General features: G+C 45.6%; 1 protein-coding gene across 8 annotated transcripts in view; it reads right to left on the bottom strand.

Annotated features, from left to right (window-relative positions):
* Positions 1 to 27,370, bottom strand: part of NPAS3 (neuronal PAS domain protein 3) — a 631,952-nt gene that overhangs the window by 398,889 nt on the left and 205,693 nt on the right. The gene's annotated exons all lie outside the window — the stretch shown is intronic.

The following is a 27,370-nucleotide window of genomic DNA, read 5'->3' as shown; positions in this document are numbered from 1 at the left end:
TAAGGCAAGAAGTTCCACATGGATGGATATATTGGTAAATATTGGTTCAGCCCATTAAATGGCTATCTCCACTGTGCAGACACGACAGGTACACTTTAAGTGGCAGCTACATAAAAACACATTTACTGAAAGATGAATGCGATGCATCTACAGAGGAATCATTACTCCGTATGCTCCAGTCAGTCAGGCTACTTCACAGACTCCCAATAGGAGATTTATTATTTACACTTAGAACGTTATTTCAGACCATATAATAGAAACATAGATTCTGACCAAGAGTATTCAACATGTGGCCCTCTAGCTCATGGGGAACTACACATCCCAGAATGCCCTGCCAAAGTTTTGCTATTAGAGCATACTATAATTGTGGAATGGCTTGCTGGGATTTGTAGTTCCACAGCAGCTGGAGGTCAGCATGTTTAATGCCCCTGCATCTTAGATCTTATTTGAGCCTTTGATCCAGATAAAAAAGGGTGTTTCATCAGAGAAGGGGGCCTGTGTGCCCTCTTTGCATGGGACCCCCTCCCCTCGTGCACCGCACCAAATTATTCTGAGCCAGAGCCATTTTCCTGGGATTTCTTCACTAGATATGGCACCAGCCGTAAGGTAAGTTAACTTAATGGGTGCAGGTTTTGTGCTGTAAGACCTCCTTGGCACACCCAGCACCAATTATAGCTGCACCACTGCTCCCAGTCATGTTACATTCCTCTACCGTGTTATTCTCTAACACGTCTGTTAGAATACTATGGGGGAGATGTACTAAGCAGTGATAAACGTGGAGAAGTGAGCCAGTGGAGAAGTTGCACATGGCAACCAATCAGCTGCTCTGTATGTGTTTATAGTATGCAAATTATAAATGTTACATCAATGCTGATTGGTTGCCATGGGAAACTTCTCCACTGGCTCACTTCTCTACGTTTATCACTGCTTAGTACATGTCCCCCTATATCAATTATCTACTACTCTTTTGGGGACTGACTCAAATTACCCTTGAACCTACTCCCCTCAAGCTTTAGGGCATGTCCTTTTGTTGTCATATTTATCTTCCTCCATTAGAATGCTTTCCTCCGGTACATTGTAAAAACCCATGACGTATCTGAAAGCTTCTATTATATCCGCCCTTCCATTCTCTCCTGCAAGCTCTATATATAGCCAAGTCCTTTAGCTTCTCCTGGTAAGATTTGTGATGTATGTCATGTCCTATTGTGGTAGGCCTTCATTGCACATTTTCTTATTTATGTCCTTCTGGAGCAATGGTGGCATCCTGCTGAGTTGGGTATACACTCACTTGCTTTGTGTAATATCTGCACTTTGCTCTGTGCTTGTCCACTAACAAATATGTATACCTATGTCCAGTGCTGCCATCAGAAATTGTGGGGCCCGGGACTGACAAACTAGGCAGCTGCACAGCTCCACCCCTATGTGATGTCACATATTGTGACCTTACTTATAGTTGGAGCATTGTGGACCTGCAGGAACAATTCACGGAGAGCTTATGTGCAGGAGAGCCTTGTTCTAAGAAGTGCTCCCTGCGCAGAAGCCCGCTATTGTTGCACAGCCTGGTGCAGCTCTCCAGGTATCGGTGGTATAAGTCAGGGGCGGGCCCCCTCTCTGTAAGGGCCCAGGACTCCTGTCCCGCATCCTTGCCTATGTCTGTATGCAGAACTGACACTAACACCTTCTTACACAGCAAGGCAGAACAGGGGCTTGCTATAGGTGAATACCCTAAGAAGCGGGTCTGGAGATCTTATTATCTCACCAGGTATTTTTCTAACATTAACATGCACCACCACACCACATCATCCATCAGAACCATGACTGGAAACGCAACTATATCAAACACTGAGGCAGATGTATTAACCTGGAGAAGGCATAAGGAAGTGATAAACCAGTGATATGTGCAAGGGGATAAAGGCACCAGCCAATCAGCTCCAATATGTAAATTAACAGTTAGGATCTGATTGGCTGGTGCCTTTATCACCTTGCACATATCACTGGTTTATCACTTCCTTATGCCTTCTCCAGGTTAATACATCTGCCCACTGTATTATATTATTATTATTATTGTTTATCTATATGGCACCTGAAGGGTCCCGCAGCACCTAACAAAGGGCCTAATTCAGTAAGGATTCCAAATTCTGCTAATTAGCAGAATTTGCAATCCTTTGGTTAGCATGCTGGGGCAATGGAGCAATGCTGACTCGGCCTCTGTCTGGCAATGTAAGCCATAGTTACACATCGCATTGCTGATATGTACAACTCATATGTAGGAAGCATAAATAAAGTGTTACTGACTGAACATGGTTCCGTGTTTATTGTTCTTTCATACAGGAAATAGAGAAATAGCAACCCAGACAGGAGGCCTCCAGTCACAAATAACTGTACCCAGTAACCAGTGGTACATTTTCCATTAGGCATGTGCCTAGGGGCGGCACTTGTTTGGGAGCGGCACTTGGATGCTTGTGTTGGTCCTGTCAGCCTAAAAAGTACCAGTAACTGCAACATATGTCCACAGTACTGTACCATACGCCATGGAATGTAAATGGGAAGGACATGTGCATACTGCCCCTGTAAGCTGTCCTACATAATTAAAATGTCATAGTGGCTTTTTTATTTTTTTATTAAATTGGCTATCATTAAATAAGGCATTTCTGATCATGTTTATACTCGATATTTAAAAGAGCAATGCTTTCACTAGCTGTGTCTTACTGGTAAAACCAGTGCCCTTTTAAATATTGCGTATAAACAGAAGCTCCGGATTTTACAACCCAACGCTTTGTAAATAAACCCCCAGAGCTCATGTCATTTGTATCTCTGGCATTTACAGTTCTCCAGCAAACACTGGATCATGCTTTCTGCCAGGTAGAACTGTTCCTGGCTACACGTATTTGAGGCTGGAGTAGGTCATCAGAGTTTATGTAAGTAAGTCATTTAGATGTATTAAAGCACAGGTTCTCAAACTCGGTCCTCAGGACCCCACACGGTTTATGTTTTGCAGGTCACCTGCAGATTTTTAAAATGTGACAGTTGGTGATACACAGTGCAGCTGCCGGGTGACATGGAAAACGTGAACCGTGTGGGGTCCTGAGGACCGAGTTTGAGAACCACTGCATTAAAGTATATGCACATGGACACATGGCTGTGCATTTTAACCTGATCACTATCCAGTAATGGAATATGCTCCAGCATTGTACAGTCGTATACCAGCATATCATTATAGAATGCAGGACTACAGCTTTGCGCTATCAATTGTGAATTGAAGCACATCTGTCCCTATTTGGGGTTGGGCACCCATTGTTTCTACAATAAGCTTGAGCATTATCAATTTGTGTCTTTGCCACTTTCCCACTCATTGGCCCTCATTCCGAGTTGTTCGCTCGCAAGCTGCTTTTAGCAGCATTGCACACGCTAAGCCGCCGCCTACTGGGAGTGAATCTTAGCTTATCAAAACTGCGAACGAAAGATTCGCAATATTGCGAAAAAACTTCTCTGTGCAGTTTCTGAGTAGCTCGAGACTTACTCTTCCAGTGCGATCAGTTCAGTGCTTGTCGTTGCTGGTTTGACGTCACAAACACACCCAGCGTTCGCCCAGACACTCCTCCGTTTCTCCAGCCACTCCCGCGTTTTTCCCAGAAACGGTAGCGTATTTTCACACACTCCCATAAAACGGCCAGTTTCCGCCCAGAAACACCCACTTCCTGTCAATCACACTCCGAACTCCAGTACGAAGAAAAAACCTCGTAATGCCGTGAGTAAAAAACCTAACTGCATAGCAAATTTACTTGGCGCAGTCGCACTGTGGACATTGCGCATGCGTATTAGCGACTAATTGCTCCGTTGCGGAAAAAAAATAACGAGCGAACAACTCGGAATGACCCCCATTGGCACTAATGGATGCCCTCTTATTTATAGGTTCCGCTTCCATCTAATATAGGAGTTGAGTCCATCTATGCTAGTAAAAGCATCACCATGATTAGCTACAATGATTCTGTACATTTCTAATTACATCAGCATGTTTAGAATAATTAGACAATTATCAAATTAACGTGTCATGGGGAGTTTTTTTTAAAAAAATATATATTTCTAAAACAACCTGTTAGAGGAAAATAAAGGGTCTTAAGAAGCTTCATGCAAGGAAGACACCTAACTTAGGAACCACTAAAGGACACATGCACAATAGACGGCATTCAAACATTCACAAGGATTTATAACAATATACTATTATAGAACTATAGAATTATAGAAAAAACTGTAGAATAAACCTGCTTACAGTAAATGACCTGTGGTATTAGTGCACAGAGTTTTGGTATTTCCAAAAATAGGATGGAAAGGTGTCCTGCTGGCAGAATATATGGGGGAAGGAGATAGGATGGCTTAGTAGGTGTGGGGGGTTGGGTGGGCCTTCATAGTCACCTCCTCTTAGAACACCTGTGGTGGGATAAAATTCCATCACCTTTCTTCAGGGTGAATATTTTTTAATTTACTTAGCAATTACAAGATGTGTCCACATACATCTTTGCTATATCCCGCCATGTATGGCACAGTTTTGCATGCCTTGGACTCAGAGATTTAGCTATGCCTTGTGATTTTTCTTTTAATATGTTACTTTATACATATTCTATTATGGCAAACAAAATTTTTTAAATCCATCCACTCGCTACTCGTGAAAAACAGCTTAGCCGTGTTTTGCATGTTATGCCAAATTGAGCAAAATAGCAAAGATGTAAGTGGACACATCTGTGCATTGCTACAGTGTGTATTTAAAGATCTGGTTTCTAAAGAAAATGTCAAAGCTGATGCAACTTTCAAATGGTGATCTTGCCAAATCCCTGCTTATTGTACTTTGAGTTTTGCTCAAATCAGTGGTTTAAGCATGCCAGTGGTGAACTGGTACTGTATGTTATACCAGCCCTTTACTTCGGTGGCCGGCACTGGGTCAGTAACAATGTGACTCGTCTGTGCGCCGGTCAAAATCGGCTGTGGCGTCTGTATAAATTTGGTACCAGTTGCAAGCCAATCACGGCTCACAGATCAGCAATCAATAAGGGGCAGCTGGCAACATTTTGAAATTGGCGCCAGCCGTGAGTCGAGATTGGCTGCTGGTCCACAAACTGAATTTGGCTTGCGGCTGGTGGCGGTTCCAAATTCCAAATGCCGCAAATGAGCAGGAGCTGCCTGACCATCATAACGAGGAAGGCAATGCTTTCGGTGAGTGGGGAGCTGTGGTGCAGTGCAGTGAGGGGAACTGTGGAAATATCAGGAGGGCTCAGGCCTTTGTAACACCCCCACCCCTTGATATTTCCATGCCCCCACTTAGAACACTGACTCAAACTATAATGTTATAACTGCTGAGATAAACAAAGCCTGAGTTTTATTTTTTTTCCCAGGCATCACTTAATACAGTCAATGCAAACATACAGTAGATACACAAACTTAAAAAAATAAATAAAATGTGCAGGAAACCTTTGAGATTTGGCTACCATATGTACTTACTCTTCCTGCCCCTGTAATGGAGTCACTTAGGCTAGTGGTGGCACTTTCTACGTGGTACAACCTTGAGTCACTCTGCTACTAGGCATATTGACATCTCCCATGTGTATAATATTAAAGGTCCATACACACTGGGCATTTTTGCCCAGCGTGTATGCACAGCGATAATCGTGAACATCGCTGGTAGGAAAATAGTTCAGTGCATACACACTGTGCCCAGCGATCGATGTTCACGGGGGTGAAGCGCTTTCCACAGTAGGAGACTGTGGAAAGTGCTTCACTCGGCTGTTCAAACAGCCCGACGGACGGCGGCGGCCAGCGATGATGCGGGAGTGCGCATCAGTGCTCACCACTGATCGACCGGTCACACACACTGGCTGAGTTCGAGCTCAAAGTAGCTCACAACGCCAAAAGTGAGCTACAGAACTCTCAGCTCAAAATCAGCTAGTGTGTGTATAGGCCTTAACTGTGTTTGCCATCTGTATGAGGTGTCTGGCTTTCTCCCACTAACCACACCATATAATTATGAAACCTATATTTTATATTGTCATTTATATACAATGTAACAGTGTTAAATGTACATGTCAATTTCTCTGATACTTAAGCTAATCATTTAAAAAACAATTGAATGAAACCGCACAAAAGGAAACCACTGAACTGACAATGATATATACTTGTATTCCCAAATGATTGTGGGAAAGGAGGCAAACGTTCTCAATGCAACTGAGGAAAGAAAATGTTCAATGTCCCACCAAGCAGGTGATGGCTAATGAGCAGAACAATAGAACCATAGCAGGTCCACTTGATCCTCTTAAAAGATTTGTAACATTTGTTGAGATGAAGTATAAATTCAACTGATTCCTCCCACAGCGAGTAGGTAGGCTACAACCCCCCCGCCGCAATCCGACAGTGTGGTAGCTCACCGCTGCAGATGTAGAGAGTGGTCCGCTTCCAGAGCTCCTGGGCAATGCGGTGATCACAGGTGCAGCGGTCAGATGCGGACAACGTCCTGGCAAGGGAGAGGGGGGGGGAACCCACACCACGGCTGGAGCTGGTGACTGAAGGTGACAGTCAAAGTGCTGGATCAGCGCTGCGGCTGTGAAGGTGCAGTAGTCAGGGCTCACAATGATGCGGTTAACGTCCCTTATCCTTAACGCGTTTCTCCGACATAGGGCAAGTCGGTTTCATCCTTACCTTCTGATGAAACCGACTTGCCCTATGTTGGAGAAACGCGTTAAGGATAAGGGACGTTAACCGCATCATTGTGAGCCCCGACTACTGCACCTTCACAGCCCATGCGCTGATCCAGCACTTTACTGTCACCTTCAGTCACCAGCTCCAGCCGTGGTGTGGGTTCCCCCCCCTCTCCCTTGCCGGGACGTTGTCCGCATCTGACCGCCGCACCTGTGATCACCGCATTGCCCAGGAGCTCTGGAAGCGGACCACTCTCTACATCTGCAGCGGTGAGCTACCACACTGTCGGATTGCGGCGGGGGGTTGTAGCCTACCTACTCGCTGTGGGAGGAATCAGTTGAATTTATACTTCATCTCAACAAATGTTACAAATCTTTTAAGAGGATCAAGTGGACCTGCTATGGTTCTATTGTTCTGCTCATTAGCCATCACCTGCTTGGTGGGACATTGAACATTTTCTTTCCTCAGTTGCATTGAGAACGTTTGCCTCCTTTCCCACAATCATTTGGGAATACAAGTATATATCATTGTCAGTTCAGTGGTTTCCTTTTGTGCGGTTTCATTCAATTGTTTTTTAAATGATTAGCATATTGCATTTTAAGTGTTTTATCCAATAATAAATTGGTATTATACTATTTATGCACTCTCTCTATTGTTTAATTATTTTTTAGACATTATTGGTTTTGAGCATTAGGTGTTCAGAGCACCTCCTGAGAGCAGCTACTGTGTATCTACAGGTGTATGTGTATTTGTATTTTTTATAATATTATTGCTTAATTGGGAGCGCTTGATTTATTCCTCTTTAGTGAGGATCCTTTTATTGTTCTCTGATACTTGTATCTCAGATTTACTTAAGTTGTGCAGTTGTACAATAAACTATTTAGAAAAAATAAAATGTGCAGGAAACATATGACTACAATTTGATATTGGTATTTTGGTTATAGATGTTATTTTTATTTTCTAAACATATGTAGATGCATATAAGTATTTGTATTGTTTACAAAAGTATAAATGATTAGACAGCTTTGCAGAGGGTTTCCTGACATTTAAGGGCCCCATACACTAGAACGATATGTCTGAGGCTGAACTCGGAGGCGATTTCCCTTGAACTCTCGCGGGAGCTTCCCGGGAGTGGTTCCATACGATTCCATACGATTTGGTACATTTGGCATGCGTTATATCTCATGCGATCCCAGCCATGCCTGCGGGAACCGACATATCACGAGTGCAGCACTGACGATCTAGGGGAGCCGATCTGTCCCTCACGGGTACGCGCATCGGATCGGAAACACATCCAAAATGCCCGATTTCACCCGATATATCGGCCCGAATGCCCGAAATTGGATGAAATCGGGCATAATCGTTCTAGTGTATGGGGCCCAATAGACTGTAAGCTCCACATCTGATATATGCAGAATGAGATGAAGATTCTTACAAGGACTGAACAACATCTTGCTGGACAAATACTTAACCCTCACAGTGATTGAGGAGCTACAGTTAATCTCTCTTAGCAAAAGACCCAGGTCATAAATTAAATGACAATGTAATTATAAATGAATATAATTGGCCATTATACACTTTTGGCTTCGCTGATGGCTCTAGGAGTGAGTGCATCAGCGTCAGTGCATTCTGGGGCTTGTAGTGTCAGTTCTCGGATTGCAGCTCCTGTTGTAATGCCTCAATGCCCTCATAATCCTTATGTCTTCTGTCTTTCAAAGAATTTCTCCGGCATTATGAGTGCAAAGTCATCAAAAGCAGCCTGGAGTCTTCTCATATTAATCCCCAGTGTTCACACGATTGTAATGTATTCTGCTCCTGCATCCAGCCTAAACCCTAAATAATCCTTATTACTGGCTCTGGAATACATTGAGAGGGAAGTAAGACACAGAGGACAGCCTCCCCGTTACTAAGCATAGATCCATTCTTATATCAGCAGCTTGTTGGAGTAGACATCTTCTGCTGTAAAATCTGCCCTGGCTACCAGCTGACTGAGCAGGAATATAACAGGCCCCCAGAGTGTGCAAACACCCTACAGACTATGCTTCCCTTTACTTCACAAGGAGAATAACACCCTACATAAAAATAATGCTTAAAGAAGAAATAGAATTAATAATATAATCCAACAACTGCTCAAGGTTTTCAAATACCTGTTTTTATTTTATTTATCTATATTGCTGCTAACTGATACACTGAATAAATGGGTTGAGTTCTAAAGACTAAGGCCACCTATTAACTATTATTTGTTGTAAGGAACCCCCCCCCCCCACCATTTGGGTTCCACTTAAGGGCCCCATACACTACAGCGATAATGTACGATTTCAGCCCAATTTGGGCATTCGGCCCGATATATCGGCTGAAATCGGGCATTTTTTAGGTGTTCCCGATCCGATTTGATGCGCATTCCCGTGAGCATCGGATCGGATCCTCCAGATTGAATGTGCAGCACATTCAATCTGGTCCGACCTGGGGCATGGCTTGGGATCGCCAAGATATATTGTATGCAAATGGACAGCATACGATGTATCTTGGCCGATCCTGCCCCACCGGGAGGCTGCCGGGGTGATCGCCTGCGATCACCTCCGACATGAGATCTTTGTAGTGTATGGGGCCCTTTACTCTTTGCAGTTGGAGCTTCATTATGCAGATTCATACCACAGTTGCAGTTACCGTTAAAGTCCCCAGAGTTTGAAACCGTTGTCCCTGAGGCTCTGCATTCTGGGAGCAGTTTGTGGTGATGCAGCAACAGGCCGGACCACACTACCTTTCTACTCAGGATTAAGGTCCGTATCCTCATTATCTGCAACAGGGCAGGGAATGGGCTCCACAATTCAGCTCAGGGGATTTAATGGACAATACATTGATATTCACTCATATTAAACACTAACGTGCAGTTCTACACTTTCAGTTTCTGCTGACTGCGCGTCTGGTACCTCTTCAAGGGGGAGGTGTATCAAACCTTCAAAAGAGATATAGGGGAATATGTATTAAAGCTTGGAGAGAGATAAAGTGGAGAGAGGTAAATCAGCTCCTGACATTTTGGAAACACAGCCTGTAACATGACAGAAGTGGATTGGATGGTACTTTATCTCCACCCATTTTGTGCATCTCTCCAAGCTTTGATAAATCTTCCTCAAAGCGGAGAAGATGCGAAGATGCCACAGTCATTTTATTTGTGCCAGATAAATGACAGAAGCCGATTGGATGTTCTGGGCAACTTCTCCACTTTATATCTCTTTAAGATTTGATACATCTCCCCTCCAGTGACTTGACAGTGAGGGACCTTCTGCACTCAGTGCTGCACTGGGGCGGGTTAACATCTTTGCCTCCATGCTGTGTGGCTCACGCCTGCAGCAGCTTTTCCCCATGTGTGGCTTACTCCTGAAGCAACTTTTTCCCATTTGTGGCTCATGTCTGCAGCAGCTTTTCCCCATGTATGGCTTGCGTCTGCAGCAGCTTTTTCCCCATTTGCAGCTAACGTCTGCAGCAGCTTTTCCCCATTTGCAGCTCACGTCTGCAGCAGCTTTTCCCCATTTGCAGCATCTTTTCCCCATTTGCAACTCACGACTGCAGCAGCTTTTCCCCATTTGCAGCAGCTTTTCCCCATTTGCAGCTTGCATCCGTAGCAGTTTCTGCCCATTTGCGGCTCATATCTGCAGCAGCTCTCCCCATGTATGGCTCACGTCTGCAGCAGCTTTTCCCCATTTTTCAGCTCACATCTGCAGCAGCTTTTTTCCATGTATGGCTCATATCTGCAGCAGCCTTTCCCCATTTGCGGCTCACGTCTGCAAGAGCTTTTCCCCATGTGCGACTGGTAACTGCAGACAGCTGTCAGCAAGGGGCTATTTCAGAAACATATATGATGTCCACCGCTCTGGCACTAGATAACAGATTTCCAGGAAGCAATAATAACTCCATGATGCAAATATCTAAGGCCCTCATTCCGGGTTGTTCGCTCGGTAATTTTCTTCGCATCGCAGCGATTTTCCGCTAACTGCGCATGCGCAATGTTCGCACTGCGACTGCGCCAAGTAAATTTGCTATGCAGTTAGGTATTTTACTCACGGCATTACGAGGTTTTTTCTTCGTTCTGGTGATCGTAATGTGATTGACAGGAAGTGGGTGTTTCTGGGCGGAAACTGGCCGTTTTATGGGTGTGTGTGAAAAAACGCTGCCGTTTCTGGGGAAAACGCGGGAGTGTCTGAAGAAACAGGGGAGTGTCTGGGCGAACGCTGGGTGTGTTTGTGACGTCAAACCAGGAACGAAACTGACTGAACTGATCGCAGTTGCCGAGTAAGTCTGGAGCTACTCAGAAACTGCTAAGAAGTGTCTATTCGCAATTCTGCTAATCTTTCGTTCGCAATTTTACTATGCTAAGATTCACTCCCAGTAGGCGGCGGCTTAGCGTGTGCAAAGCTGCTAAAAGCAGCTTGCGAGCGAACAACTCAGAATGACCACCTAAAAACAGGAATCTGCACACCACTGCTCTGAGACACTTAAAATATATTAAGTTGATGTTTAAATCCCCCCTTTCTCAATTGGGTGTGTATTCTACATTTTGGCAATGTATCTTTTGGTGTTGCAGAAACCGTGGAACCAAGCACCTGGGATAATTAAAAATGTCTTTGTGCAACTACTTCTACATGATAATGGAAACTTTCTGCTCTGCCTTTATTTTTAAAATAAGACTAATAATAAGAATTTACTTACCGATAATTCTATTTCTCATAGTCCGTAGTGGATGCTGGGGACTCCGTAAGGACCATGGGGAATAGCGGCTCCGCAGGAGACTGGGCACATCTAAAGAAAGCTTTAGGACTATCTGGTGTGCACTGGCTCCTCCCCCTATGACCCTCCTCCAAGCCTCAGTTAGGATACTGTGCCCGGACGAGCGTACACAATAAGGAAGGATTTTGAATCCCGGGTAAGACTCATACCAGCCACACCAATCACACCGTATAACCTGTGATCTGAACCCAGTTAACAGCATGATAACAGAGGAACCTCTGAAAGATGGCTCACAACAATAATAACCCGATTTTTGTAACAATAACTATGTACAAGTATTGCAGACAATCCGCACTTGGGATGGGCGCCCAGCATCCACTACGGACTATGAGAAATAGAATTATCGGTAAGTAAATTCTTATTTTCTCTAACGTCCTAAGTGGATGCTGGGGACTCCGTAAGGACCATGGGGATTATACCAAAGCTCCCAAACGGGCGGGAGAGTGCGGATGACTCTGCAGCACCAAATGAGAGAACTCCAGGTCCTCCTCAGCCAGGATATTAATTTTGTAGAATTTTACAAACGTATTTGCTCCTGACCAAGTAGCTGCTCGGCAAAGTTGTAAAGCCGAGACCCCTCGGGCAGCCGCCCAAGATGAGCCCACCTTCCTTGTGGAGTGGGCATTTACAGATTTTTGGTTGTGGCAGGCCTGCCACAGAATGTGCAAGCTGAATTGTACTACAAATCCAACGAGCAATAGTCTGCTTAGAAGCAGGAGCACCCAGCTTGTTGGGTGCACACAGGATAAACAGCGAGTCAGATTTCCTGACTCCAGCCGTCCTGGAAACATATATTTTCAGGGCACTGACAACGTCTAGCAACTTGGAGGCCTCCAAGTCCCTAGTAGCCGCAGGCACCACCAATAGGTTGGTTCAGGTGAGACGCTGAAACCACCTTGGGGAGAAACTGAGGACGAGTCCTCAATTCCGCCCTATCCGAATGGAAAATCAGATAAGGGCTTTTTCAGGATAAAGCCGCCAATTCTGACACGCGCCTGGCCCAGGCCAGGGCCAACAGCATGACCACTTTCCATGTGAGATATTTTAACTCCACAGATTTAAGTGGTTCAAACCAATGTGACTTTTGGAACCCAAAACTACATTGAGATCCCAAAGTGCCACTGGAGGCACAAAAGGAGGCTGTATATGCAGTACCCCTTTTACAAACGTCTGAATTTCAGGGACTGAAGCTAGTTCTTTTTGGAAGAAAATTGACAGGGCCGCAAATTTGAACCTTAATGGACCCCAATTTCAGGCCCATAGACACTCCTGTTTGCAGGAAATGTAGGAATCGACCCAGTTGAATTTCCTCCGTCGGGCCTTACTGGCCTCGCACCACGCAACATATTTTCGCCAATTGCGGTGATAATGTTTTTGCGGTTACATCCTTCCTGGCTTTGATCAGGATAGGGATGACTTCATCCGGAAAGCCTTTTTTCCTTCAGGATCCGGCGTTCAACCGCCATGCCGTCAAACGCAGCCGCGGTAAGTCTTGGAACAGACAGGGTCCTTGCTGGAGCAGGTCCCTTCTTAGAGGTAGAGGCCACGGATCCTCCGTGAGCATCTCTTGAAGTTCCGGTTACCAAGTCCTTCTTGGCCAATCCGGAGCCACGAATATAGTGCTTTCTCCTCTCCATCTTATCAATCTCAGTACCTTGGGTATGAGAGGCAGAGGAGGGAACACATACACTGACTGGTACACCCACGGTGTTACCAGAGCGTCTACAACTATTGCCTGAGGGTCTCTTGACCTGGCGCAATACCTGTCAAGTTTTTTAATCATGTGGACGACTTCTGGGTGAAGTCCCCACTCTCCCGGGTGGAGGTCGTGCTGAGGAAGTCTGCTTCCCAGTTGTCCACTCCCGGAATGAATACTGTTGACAGTGCTATCACATGATTTTCCGCCCAGCGAAGAATCCCTGCAGCTTCTGCCATTGCCCTCCTGCTTCTTGTGCCACCCTGTCTGTTTACGTGGGTGACTGCCATGATGTTGTCCGACTGGATCAACACCGGCTGACCTTGAAGCAGAGGTCTTGCTAAGCTTAGAGCATTGTAAATGGCCCTTAGCTTCAGGATATTTATGTGAAGTGATGTATCCAGGCTTGACCCTAAGCCCTGGATATTCCTTCCCTGTGTGACTGCTCCCCAGCCTCGCAGGCTGGCATCCGTGGTCACCAGGACCCAGTCCTGAATGCCGAATCTGCGGCCCTCCAGAAGATGAGCACTCTGCAACCACCACATGATGGATACCCTTGTCCTTGGTGACAGGGTTATCCGCTGATGCATCTGAAAATGCGACCCGGACCATTTGTCCAGTAGGTTCCACTGGAAAGTTCTTGCGTGGAATCTAACGAATGGGATTGCTTCGTAGGAAGCCACCATTTTTACCCAGAACCCTTGTGCATTGATGCACTGAGACTTGGTTCGGTTTTAGGAGGTTCCTGACTAGCTCGGATAACTCCCTGGTTTTCTCTTCCGGGAGAAACACCTTTTTTTCTGGACTGTGTCCAGGAACATCCCTAGGAAACAGAAGACAAGTCGTCGGAACCAGCTGCGATTTTGGAATATTGAGAATCCAATCGTGCTGCCGCAACACTACCTGAGATAGTGCTACACCGACTTCCAACTGTTCCCTGGATCTTACCCTTATCAGGGAATCGTCCAAGTAAGGGATAACTAAAATTCCCTTCCTTCGAAGGGATATCATTTCGGCCATTACCTTGGTAAAGACCCGGGGTGCCGTGGACCATCCCTACGGCAGCGTCTGAACTGATAGTGACAGTTCTGTACCATAACCTGAGGTACCCTTGGTGAGAAGGGTAAACTTTGACATGAAGGTAAGCATCCTTGATGTCCCAAGACATCATGTAGTCCCCTTCTTCCAGGTTCGCAATCACTGCTCTGAGTGACTCAATCTTGAATTTGAACCTCTGTATGTAAGTGTTCAAAGATTTTAGATTTTAGATTTAGAATCGGTTTCACCGGGCCGTCTGGCTTCGGTACCACAATAGTGTGGAATAATACCCCGTTCCCTGGTGCAGGAGGGGTACCGTGATTATCACCTGCTGGGTGAATGGCTTCCAAAACTGCCTCCCTGTCAGAGGGAGACGTCGGTAAAGCCGACTTTTGGAAACGGCGAGGGGGAGACGTCTCGAATTTCAATATGTACCCTTGAGATATTACCTGAAGGATCCAGGGGTCTACTTGCGAGTGAGCCCACTGCGCACTGAAATTCATTGAGAACGGGCCCCCACCGTGCCTGAGTTTGTAAGGCCCTAGCGTCATACTGAGGGCTTTTGCAGAGGCGGGAAAGGATTTCTGTTCCTGGGAACTGGGTAATCTCTTCAGCCTTTTTCCTCTCCCTCTGTCACGAGCAGAAAAGAGGAACCTTTTGTCCACTTGCCAACAAAGGACTGCGCCTGATAATACGGCGTCTTATTTTGAGAGGCGACCTGGGGTACAAACGTGGATTTCCCAGTTGTTGCCGTGGCCACCAGGTCTAAAAGACCGACCCCAAATGTCCCCTTTTAAAGGCAATACTTCCAAATGCCGTTTGGAATCCGCATCACCTGACCATTTTACTGGTAGAATTGGACAACGCACTTATACTTGATGCCAGTCGGCAAATATTCAGCTGTGCATCATGCATATATAGAAATGCATCTTTTAAATGCTCTATAGGCAATAATATACTATCCTTATCTAGGATATCAATATTTCCAGTCAGGGAATCCGACCATGCCAACCCAGCACTGCACCTCCAGGCTGAGGCGATTGCTGGTCGCAGTATAACACCAGTATGTGTGTGAATACATTTTTTGATACCCTCCTGCTTTCTATCAGCAGGATCCTTAAGGGCGGCCATCTCATGAGAAGGTAGAGCCCTTGTTCTTACAAGCGTGTGAGCGCCTTACCCCCCCTAGGGGGTGTTTCCCAACGCACCCTAACCTCTGGCGGGAAAGGGTATACAGCCAATACTTTTTAAGAAATTATCAATTGTTATCGGGGGGAAACCCACGTATCATCACACACCTCATTTTATTTTTCAGATTCAGGAAAACTACAGGTAGTTTTTCCCTCACCGAACATAATACCCCTTTTTGGTGGTACTCGTATTATCAGAAATGTATAAAACATTTTCCATTGTCTCAATCATGTAACGTGTGGCCCTACTGGAAATCACGGTTGTCTCTTCACCGTCGACACAGGAGTCAGTATCCGTGTCGGCGTCTGTATCTGCCATCTGAGGTAACGGGCGCTTTAGAGCCCCTGACGGCCTATGAGCCGTCTGGACAGGCACAAGCTGAGTAGCCGGCTGTCTCATGTCAACCACTGTTTTTTTATATAGAGCTGACACTGTCACGTAATTTTCAACAGTACATCCACTCAGGTGTCGACCCCCTAGGTGGTGACATCACTGTTACAGACACTCTGCTCCGTCTCCACATCATTTCTCCTCATACATGTCGACACAAACGTACCGACACACAGCACACACACAGGGAATGCTCTGATAGAGGACAGGACCCCACTAGCCCTTTGGGGAGACAGAGGGAGAGTATGCCAGCACACACCAGAGCGCTATATATATATACAGGGATAACCTTATATAAGTGTTTTTCCCCTTATAGCTGCTGTATGTTTTAATACTGCGCCTAATTAGTGCCCCCCTCTCTTTTTTTAACCCTTTCTGTAGTGCAGGGAAGAGCCAGGGAGCTTCCCTCCAACTGAGCTGTGAGGGAAAATGGCGCCAGTGTGCTGATGAGATAGGCTCCGCCCCCTTTTCGGCGGCCTTATCACCCGTTTTTCTGTATATTCTGGCAGGGGTTAAATGCATCCATATAGCCCAGGAGCTATATGTGATGCATTTTTTGCCATGTAAGGTATTTTTATCGTGTTTTATTGCGTCTCAGGGCGCCCCCCCCAGCGCCCTGCACCCTCAGTGACCGGAGTATGAAGTGTGCTGAGAGCAATGGCGCACAGCTGCAGTGCTGTGCGCTACCTTATTGAAGACAGGAACGTCTTCTGCCGCCGATTTTTCCGGACCTCTTCGCTCTTCTGGCTCTGTAAGGGGGCCGGCGGCGCGGCTCCGGGACCCATCCAGGCTGAACCTGTGATCGTCCCTCTGGAGCTAATGTCCAGTAGCCAAGAAGCCCAATCCACTCTGCACGCAGGTGAGTTCGCTTCTTCTCCCCTTAGTCCCTCGATGCAGTGAGCCTGTTGCCAGCAGGTCTCACTGAAAATAACAAACCTAAACTAAAACTTTCACTAAGAAGCTCAGGAGAGCCCCTAGTGTGCACCCTTCTCGTCGGGCACAGAAATCTAACTGAGGCTTGGAGGAGGGTCATAGGGGGAGGAGCCAGTGAACACCAGATAGTCCTAAAGCTTTCTTTAGATGTGCCCAGTCTCCTGCGGAGCCGCTATTCCCCATGGTCCTTACGGAGTCCCCAGCATCCACTTAGGACGTTAGAGAAATATTATTTCCTGAGCAGAATTAATGCTTACAAAGAATGTATGAATTGTAGGCAAGTGGTGAATAGAATACCTGAAACATTTGCTACATACAGTAAAAGGTTTAATATTTTGTTAACACCAATGGAGGTCTTTGGTTTGCATTGTCAAAGTCAGTTCATTATGAGTGAATTAGAGCAGTTGGATCCACTAGTGCCTATACCAGAGGTTCCCAAACTGTGTGCCGTGGCTCCCTGGGGTGCCTCGGGACACTTGCAGGGGTGCCCTGGGTTGGTGGTCCAGGACCAATTCAAATTATTCATGGTCAATGTAATAGGCAAAACCAGTGCTGGTGGCTGCCAGTCATAAAATATGTGGCCAAACAGAAGCAAATCTTGTCCCTCACCACACAACTGACCCTAAGGATGACATATAAATGCGATCTACTTAATGTAATATTTCTTTCTAAATTTCTCAATAAGAAATATTTGGCCTAGGGGTGCCGTGAAAAAATTTCTAATATTCTAGGGCGCCGTGATTCAAAAAAGTTTGGAAACCACTGGCCTATACTGTACTCGTAACACTAGCTTGCAAGTCTAGGTGGCCATTAAAATTAAAGCAAATGGCGTCTTATAAGCAACCTTATTAATTAGGAAATAGTTTGCACATTAAAGACACAACAGCATTACAAACGGGCAAACATCCACATTTATACCCCTTTAAGATTGGCAGTGTCAGGTCGCACCTTGAAATTTGTGAACGGGTGCTTCAGAGGTGCGACCTGGCTTGAGAACTCTTTCAAACTTGCAGCCTGAACCAGCATATTGCCTGGTTGGTAACGTCACCGCCGACGCTACAGGAGGCGGCGCTTGGAGATGATCATCTCCAAACGCTGCGTCCTCCTATGCAGAGAACGGGAGCCAGGTTGCACTGCATGCATCCCGAGTCGATTCTGGCTTCAAGCCAGGTTGCGACCTGGGATGAAATGCTGGGACGCTAGATCCAGGATATTCTTTTAGGGCCCTTTCAGTCTAAGCGAAATCCCGGGTTGATGCGCGTTCACGTGCAATAACCCGGGAAATATATGCTAGTCTGAAAGGGGTATTAGTTTGCATTCAACTGTGAATTGGCCCCACAAGTCCATTGCACAAATTAGTGGCGGCACAGGGGGTTAGTGACACCTCTGCGGTGGATAGGCTTTTACTTGTGATGCTGAAAAGGGGCGTGGTTTAGCAGGAAGGTGTGTGACCTCAACGGAACTTGGGGGGTTATTCCGAGTTGATCACTCGCTAGCTAGTTTTAGCAGCCGTGCGAATACTATGCCGCCGCCCGCTGGTTGAGTGTATTTTAGCTTAGCAGAAGTGTGAACGCATGTGCAGCCGAGCTCTGCAAAAACAGTTTGTGCAGTTTCAGAGTAGCTCTGAACCTACTCAGCGCTTGCGATCACTTCAGCCTATTCGTGTCCATATTTGACGTCATACACCCGCCCAGCGAACGCCCAGCCACGCCTGCGTTTTTTAACAAACGCCTGCGTTTTTGCAAACACTCCCTGAAAACAGTCAGTTGACACCCAGAAATGCCCCCTTCCTGTCAATCTTCTTGCGGCCATCAGTGCGAAGGAAAACTTCGCTAGAACCTGAGTACAAACAGGGCGTTTTTTCACCTGATCGCTGCGCTGCGAAAATCGGCAGCAAGCGATCAACTCGGAATGACCCCCTTGGTCTTTACATCACTACAGGGGAGTGGTCTATCGGGAAAGGGGGCGTGGTCTAATGAGGAGCCTCCTAATTCGTCACTCCGGGGGGGAAGGCCAGCATTCGTGGAGATGCTAGACTTCCCCCAGAGACTCTGCCTTCACCTTCTCAGTGACAGGAGCCGGGCGCTACACGCTAATGTCACAGTGCACCCTTTGTCATAGAAAAAAAGTACTGGCTGTATTTAATGCCCAGACCTGAACGTATTTCCAAAAGCAGTGCCAATACGCAACACTGCCTGACAGATAAACTTGATTGAATATGAACTGCTCCTTTGAACATTGGGGTCCATGCAAAGTAACCGTAGCTCAATATACCCCTTTCTGCCTTTTTCACAATACAGTCAACAAAATGTCTACTAATATTCTGGCAAAGCTGAGAAAACAAACCATGTTATTCTATCTGGGCAAACACTGAGCATCAAAATTATAACGCTCGTAAAGAGGAAAAATTAATTGACATCTATATGAGCAAAACACTATTCTAACCTATACAACTGTGTTTATTCCCCAGGAAGAGCAGATGTGTAGCTGCATGATCACAAACAGTGGCTGAAGGGGGTATAGGGAGCAGTTAAGCGCTTCTGGCTACGGCATGCAGAGGGACTTCATTGCAAGCACTTCTTCTTGCCCCCACCCCTCCTGGCCCATATCACTGCCGGGAACTCACACCTATGCAAATAAACTGAGCCGTGCATGGATTAGCATATGCAAATAGCTCTTATGCATATGTATTTTCAGATGTGTTGGCTGCGGGGTGAGGGTGGAAAAGGCCAGCAGAGAATAACTCTATCCTGAGGGAGGAGTGAGAGATGAGACTGACCCTGGTATTAACTCTCTAGCTGTCATAAACACACCGCAAGTGGATTACTGCACCATTTATGTGTTATATACAGAATATACTAGTATACAGCTCTGGAATAGTCAGAACACACATCTCTGGCGAAAGTGTGTAGCAACTGTATGTAGTAAGAAACATATATCTTGCTCAAAAGTACCTGTATATGTTCTACTCTCTATTCTGCGCTACGTTGTGGCTGTTCTATCAGCATGGTGCTCTGAAAGGCCGATACACACGCAGCTCTGTAAACCCTAACCACAGGCACCTCTGCAAATCTTAACCACTGGCAACTCTGCAAGCCCTATCCACAGGCTGCTGTGTACTTGTTAGTTCTGTACACATGCTCCTCTGCAAGCCCTAACCACAGGCTTCTCTGCAAGCAGGATCCAAAGGTTTATCTGTAAACCATACCCACCCGATGTTCATCGAGCCCTATCCACAGGTTGCTCCACAAAGATCATACATACACTGCCTTGCCAATCCTAACTGCATAGAGCAGACGCACTGTTCTGCAAATCACTCTGATGCAGTATTCCACACTTGCTTTGACCACACGGTTTATTTTACCGTCTAGTAAAAAAAAAACAGCTTAAAGGTATAAAATTGCACCTAGACAAAGCATGTGGCATTGCAAGGGGGACAAATTAAAATATATATTTTTGGGATGCATGGAAAATACTGCTTGCATTTTGCATTTAACACACACATCCTGGCAATGTACAACAAAAACTAAATTCTGGTGCATTTTGCGATTTGTCTCCTTACACTTAGGGGGAGGAACAGAGGGAGGAGAAAAGCGCAAATGTGCAGTACGGGATGTGTTCATGTAAATATGCCCCCTGCAGACTATAACAAAGAGGCATATACTCCAATCAGGAGGCGGATCACATGCAGGTGCTCACCCCAAAGTGCAAAATCGATACTGATGATGATGACCAAGCTCATAAACTGGTATACAGGTTGAGTATCCCATATCCAAATATCCATATTCCGAAATACAGAATTTTTTGAGTGAGAGTGAGATAGTGAAACCTTTGTTTTCTGATGGCTCAATGTACACAAACTTTGTTTAATACAAAAAGTTATTAAAAATATTGTATTAAATGACCTTCAGGCTGTGTGTATAAGGTGTATATGAAACATAAATGTATTCTGTGTTTAGACTTAAGTCCCATCACCATGATATCTCATTATGGTATGCAATTATTCCAAAATACGGAATAATCCGATATCCAAAATACGTCTGGTCCCAAGCATTTTGGATAAGGGATACTCAACCTGTATATGTTACCCATGCAAAACTGGATGCATCCCACCAGCATATAACCCAGGTACACATAGTTCTAGTGTGCACCCTCCCACCGGCATATGGCATATAATCAGGGTACACATCGTTCTAGTGTGCACCCTCCCACCGACATATAACCCGGGTACACATCGTTCTAGTGTGCACCCTCCCACCGACATATAACCCGGGTACACATCGTTCTAGTGTGCACCCTCCCACCGACATATAACCCGGGTACACATCGTTCTAGTGTGCACCCTCCCACCGTCATATAATCCGGGTACACATCGTTCTAGTGTGCACCCTCCCACCGGCATATAATTCAGGTACACATCGTTCTAGTGTGCACCCTCCCACCGACATATAACCCGAGTACACATCGTTCTAGTGTGCACCCTCCCACCGTCATATAATCCGGGTACACATCGTTCTAGTGTGCACCCTCCCACCGGCATATAATCCAGGTACACATCGTTCTAGTGTGCACCCTCCCACCGCCATATAATCCGGGTACACATCGTTCTAGTGTGCACCCTCCCACCGACATATAACCCGGGTACACATCGTTCTAGTGTGCACCCTCCCACCGACATATAACCCGGGTACACATCGTTCTAGTGTGCACCCTCCCACCGACATATAACCCGGGTACACATTGTTCTAGTGTGCACCCTCCCACCGTCATATAATCCGGGTACACATCGTTCTAGTGTGCACCCTCCCACCGACATATAACCCGGGTACACATCGTTCTAGTGTGCACCCTCCCACCGACATATAACCCGGCTACACATTGTTCTAGTGTGCACCCTCCCACCGTCATATAATCCGGGTACACATCGTTCTAGTGTGCACCCTCCCACCGTCATATAATCCGGGGACACATTGTTCTAGTGTGAACCCTCCCACCGGCATATAATCTGGGTACACATTGTTCTAGTGTGCACCCTCCCACCGACATATAACCCGAGTACACATCGTTCTAGTGTGCACCCTCCCACCGTCATATAATCCGGGTACACATCGTTCTAGTGTGCACCCTCCCACCGGCATATAATCCGGGTACACATCGTTCTAGTGTGCACCCTCCCACCGTCATATAATCCGGGTACACATCGTTCTAGTGTGCACCCTCCCACCGCCATATAATCCGGGTACACATCGTTCTAGTGTGCACCCTCCCACCGCCATATAATCCGGGTACACATTGTTCTAGTGTGCACCCTCCCACCGCCATATAATCCGGGTACACATTGTTCTAGTGTGCACCCTCCCACCGGCATATCATATGGGTACACATTGTTCTAGTGTGCACACTCCCGTTGCCATATAATCTGGGTACACATCGTTCTAGTGTGCACCCTCCCACCGGCATATAATCTGGGTACACATCGTTCTAGTGTACACCTTCCAGCCGGCGTATAACCCGGGTACACATGGCACTAGTGTGTACCCTCGCTTACCTATAAATCCAGAAAGCATATCTGCCCCTGTATGTGTGTAACGGTGTACCACCATGATACATGGTCACTCTGCCTGAGAACCAAACGTTCTATACCAATCAGCCACACACATGAGCGGCCAGAATAACATGCGGATACACTTAATGAATTAGGTAATGCTACCCACATGCAGGACCAAGTTATCCTTTCAGATTGGTTAAAGATCTTAAGGGCCATACACACGAGACGATTATTTTGACCAATATGGCCGATACCGACGATTGTGAACGATATATCATTCACATCGCCTAGTGTGTGTGGTCCTAGCAATTAACGATGCGCGCACCCACGCTCGTTGATTGCAGGTCGGAGGTGCTGCATGCTCAATATGAGCAATGTCACTTGTGACATCGCTCATCAAGGCATGTGTGTACGGAGCCATGATGAGCGGCTTCCATGCCGCCAGAGGCTCCCTCTCCGGCAGCGGCTCCCTCCCCGCCAACGACTTTCTAGCTGAGCCGCTGACGGGAGCTCAGCGTCTCCGTCAACTGCCCCACCAATGAAATGTTTTATACCCACTGGTCCACCAATTATATTTCCACTGTGCCACCAACGTAATAAAAAATTAATTATAATAGGTTCAATATAATATATATATATATATATATATATATAGTCAAAGTCGAAAAATATTGTAATGCATACACCATGTACTAACCCCTCACACATGCCCGCTGCGCGTGCACTTTTTCCGCCGTGCGTGCACATATCCGCAATTTGCGTATGATCGCTCCCGCGTTCCTGCGCGTGGTATGGGTATTTACGGCGGGGTTTGTGAGCGCATAGAGGGTTATTAGAACATTACATATTTAACCCAAATAGTGCACATTTTGCACATAGTCACCCCACACCACATCAGCAAGCATCAACAGTTTAAATGATTCCAGGACTAAGGGATTCGCCTTTGCATGACAGGAAGGGTCAGACTAAGGTTAGAAGGTGATGTCTAGTATCCAGCTGTAGGGTATTTTAAGGGTAACATTCCGGTGTTGGTTAGAGAAAGATCGCATGTTCCAGCGTATAGTTATGCGCAGAAGTAGAATATAGATATAAACTGTATTTACTGTATATTATGTATGCGGCGGGAATCCAGAGGATACCACTCCCAAGAGCAGTTGAGAAAGACATCGCCCACCTTTTCAAATCAACCTATGACCTCTCCTGTAATGTAAAGATGCATCTCTGTGTCCAATGGACAATGAGATTACAGTGACCATTGTATTGTGTATAGAAGTTGTGTATAAAAAGCCTGTTGTTGCCTGGCCGGTCAGAAGACTCTGAACGCTTTCCATCTGATAAGCGGAGGACTGGTCCAGGTTGCGCAAGCGAACATTCTCACGTATGTACATTTTCTGTAGCCATTATTCTGTTGTAGATTTATCCTGTTAGCCTGTAGTGTATAATTTGTACTGTTATCCTTTTTGAAATAATCCACTGTAGCCTTAGAACCCTGTGGTTCACTACATATCGGTGTTGTGTCCTCATTTTCCTGCTAGGGTTTAAAGCGTATTTTACTGTATAAGGTTTAAAAGTATATTGATAAGGTGTACGCACTGCGGGTACTTTATACCATCAGCGCTACTTCAGGTTTAAAGTGTAACATCATTACAGTGCTTTGCGGCACATGGTTTAGAGTGTAAGAATAACATTGCATTGCATTACGTATAAGGTTTAAAGTTTATTAAAGGTGTGTGCGCGCGCTGTGCGTACTCTGTACACTCATCGCGGCGTGTGTACGCCAAGTACGTACAACGTACGGGACTCTGTACGCAAATAGCGTACAAAGTGCGTAGCGCTTGTATTCAGTCTAGCGGCCATAGCGGCTCCACAGTAAAAGTGTAACTAGAGGTATAGCTTTATGGTTTAAGATAATATCGACATTATCAATATATATATATATATATATATATATATATATATATACATATATATATTTAATAAAAACAATTTCCCAAGTGCACTAAATAAAAGTGTATCTACAAAGATTCTTCCAGTGTTGTTTCCGTAGGTAAGAATTGAGTACTGGAGAAGATTTATGACTGGGAGCCTGTAACGGACACCCCTCACCGAGATAATCACCCAAACAAGAGGCCCAAGGCCAATTAGTAAAAAATGGTTTTAATAACATATATTTAAACAGATGCAGTTTTTACATAAATCCATCATGCAATGTTTATAGAGATACAATTTAAAAATAATAATGCCAGTGAAGGACAACCAGTGTGTTTGTAAAACTGCATCTGTTTAAATTTATGTTATTAAAACAATTTTTTATATATATATAAACCTATTAGAATTAATTTTTCATTAAATTGGTGGCACAGTGGAAATTGGTGGGGCAGTGGGTAAAAAAAAACTTAATTGGTTCCCTCTTCTACAGCCCTGCCCACACACTCAGAAATGCCTCCCTAATATTAAAATATGTAAAAGGTGCCAATTGCAAAGATATCTTTCGTCTTTCAAGTTGTTTGAAAAATTGCTTAGTGTGTACACTCAATTTAGTTTGTCAGGGCTCTGGGAAGTTCAAGGGACATTGCTCATCTTCCACATTGTTCATCTTTCACATTGGTCATGCCTTCTAGTGTGTAGGGCCCTTTACATTCAGTGAGAAAATTGGCTAATGTAACTATTAGTGATGAGCGGATTCGGTTTTACTCGGTTTTACTCGGTTCTCAAAACCGAATCTTATTGGCTATCCAAAACACGTGACATCAGTGAGTCAATAAGATTCAGTTTTGAGAACCGAGTAAAACCGAATCCGCTCATCACTAGTAACTATACATATGTACACAGACCAGATACAACAGCAACTGCAAAAGATCAATGAATGGATCAGATGAATACATCTGCATGTGCAGGATTACGGAGTGAGACTGAATTTTGCAGCTAATCAGATTTCTGAACAAGTTGCATCAGATCAGCAGGTGCAAGTTCTGCAACATCATCACAAGCCGCTAAAGAGTAAACAAACGCGCCTTTATAACAATAAATAAGAAGTATGTTATAAAGGACGGACAGCTTGGGAGTCTGCAATGTCAGCTACGGTAAGAGTGACATTGGATTCCCTATGTGTGCTGCATATACCATTAATGACTACCAAGGTAGAGCAGCTGGACTAGCTCAGTACAGGTGTTTGAAATTTGTATTTGGTGCATAGTGGTAAGTCCATTCCGCATTTCTCTGTCTCCGTAGTACCACTGCGTTCCCCGGCCTCGCTACCCATATTATCTGACAGAATAATCAGTCAATTGAATCAGAGAATTCCTTTCCGAGCAGGGTAATTTTCTCTCCCTCTCTCCCAGCCCCCTCCTCTCCTCTCTGCTCCATCGGACTCAGCCACCTGCTATAGTCAGTGAAGTGAAACGGCTTGGAATTAGCCCTGAAATTAGCACCAGTCCCCAGTTAAAGAGCTGGCAAGAGCTGAACATGCCACCATAATAGCCAAGAAAGAGTCGACAGCTTATAGTCCATGGGCCAGACTGAAAATGACAGGGCCCAGTGTCTTCTGCCTCCTGCTGCTAGTTATATATGCCTTCTCTATCATACACAGAAATGCACCAAAATAACAATTCCTACAAATTAACCCTTCTGGTGGAGGATTCAGTATCAATCGGTACTATCCAGCTGCCAATGGGTCACCTTCCACCCACAAAGGTGTCAGCAGCAGAATTTAGCAATCCCAACCCTTTATTCTTTCAAAGTAACTAACTACGGTGTAAGGAATTATATACAGCTGGTGACTGACATACATAGTGCCGATAGATAGATAGATAGATAGATAGATAGATAGATAGATAGATAGATAGATAGATAGATAGATAGATAGGGTCATTCCGAGTTGTTCGCTCGCAAGGCGATTTTAGCAGTATTGCACACGCTAAGCCGCCGCCTACTGGGAGTGAATCTTAGCATCTTAAAATAGCGAACGAAAGATTCGCAACATTGCGAAAAGACTTCTCTGTGCAGTTTCTGAGTAGCTCTAAACTTACTCTGCCAGTGCGATCAGTTCAGTGCTTGTCGTTCCTGGTTTGACGTCACAAACACACCCAGCGTTCGCCCAGACACTCCTCCGTTTCTCCAGCCACTCCCGTGTTTTTCCCAGAAACGGTAGCATTTTTTCCCACACGCCCATAAAACGGCCTGTTTCCGCCCAGAAACACCCACTTCCTGTCAATCACATTACGATCGCCTGAGCGATGAAAAAGCCGTGAGTAAAAATCCAAACTTCTTTGCAAATTTACTTGGCGCAGTCGCAGTGCGGACATTGCGCATGCGCACTAAGCGGAAAATCGCTGCGATGCCAAGAAATTTTCCGAGCAAACGACTCGGAATGACCCCCATAGATAGATAGATAGATAGATAGATAGACAGACAGAAACAAACACAGTAGAAATAAAACAGGAACACGCCGATAGTGAAAGAGGTACTGTATAATGGTACACAGAACAGATATACTATAAAGGGAACTGACATGTTAATATTACAAACGTAATGCAAGTCGGAGATATAATTTCTGATACCTGTCTATGGGCGTGTACTCATCTTCCCAGAATCAGAATGGCAGCCACAGTACTTCTAGCATTCACTGTAATTGAAATTACACAGCAGGGAGGTGTCCAAAATATATACATACCTCCCAACATGACCCTCTCCAGGAGGGACACAATGCTCTGCTTCTGGACTTCCCTCTTAATTTATGATCGCCATCACCTGTGCTGAAACACCTTTCTTATCCATTTCTTCCCGTTTTTTGAGGACTGTCCCGCTGTCCCATCCGCGGGCTGCAGTGTCCCGCGGTGGTGGAGTGGGGGGGCAGTTGGGAGGTTCCTGTCACTGCTGCTCCGCGTAGCAGAGCAACAGCGAATAGACGCCACAGGTGACAGGGGGAGAGGAGGCATGCCAGCAGCTCAGGGAGCAATGAGCATGTCACCTCAGTAACGGTAAAAAGGGGCGTGGCTTGCGTTTGCGGCTCTGCCGCAAGGTCACGCCCCCTTTTAAATTGTTCACACACCCTTTCCGGGCGCGCACGCCAAGGTCCCTCTTTATGATTTTAAAAAGTTGGGAGG

This window comes from Pseudophryne corroboree, chromosome 12 (assembly GCF_028390025.1).
Source record: "Pseudophryne corroboree isolate aPseCor3 chromosome 12, aPseCor3.hap2, whole genome shotgun sequence".
NCBI classification, from domain to species: Eukaryota; Metazoa; Chordata; class Amphibia; order Anura; family Myobatrachidae; genus Pseudophryne; species Pseudophryne corroboree.
The sequence above is the reverse complement of the archived record's forward strand: the minus strand, read 5'-3'. Positions and strand labels throughout refer to the sequence as shown.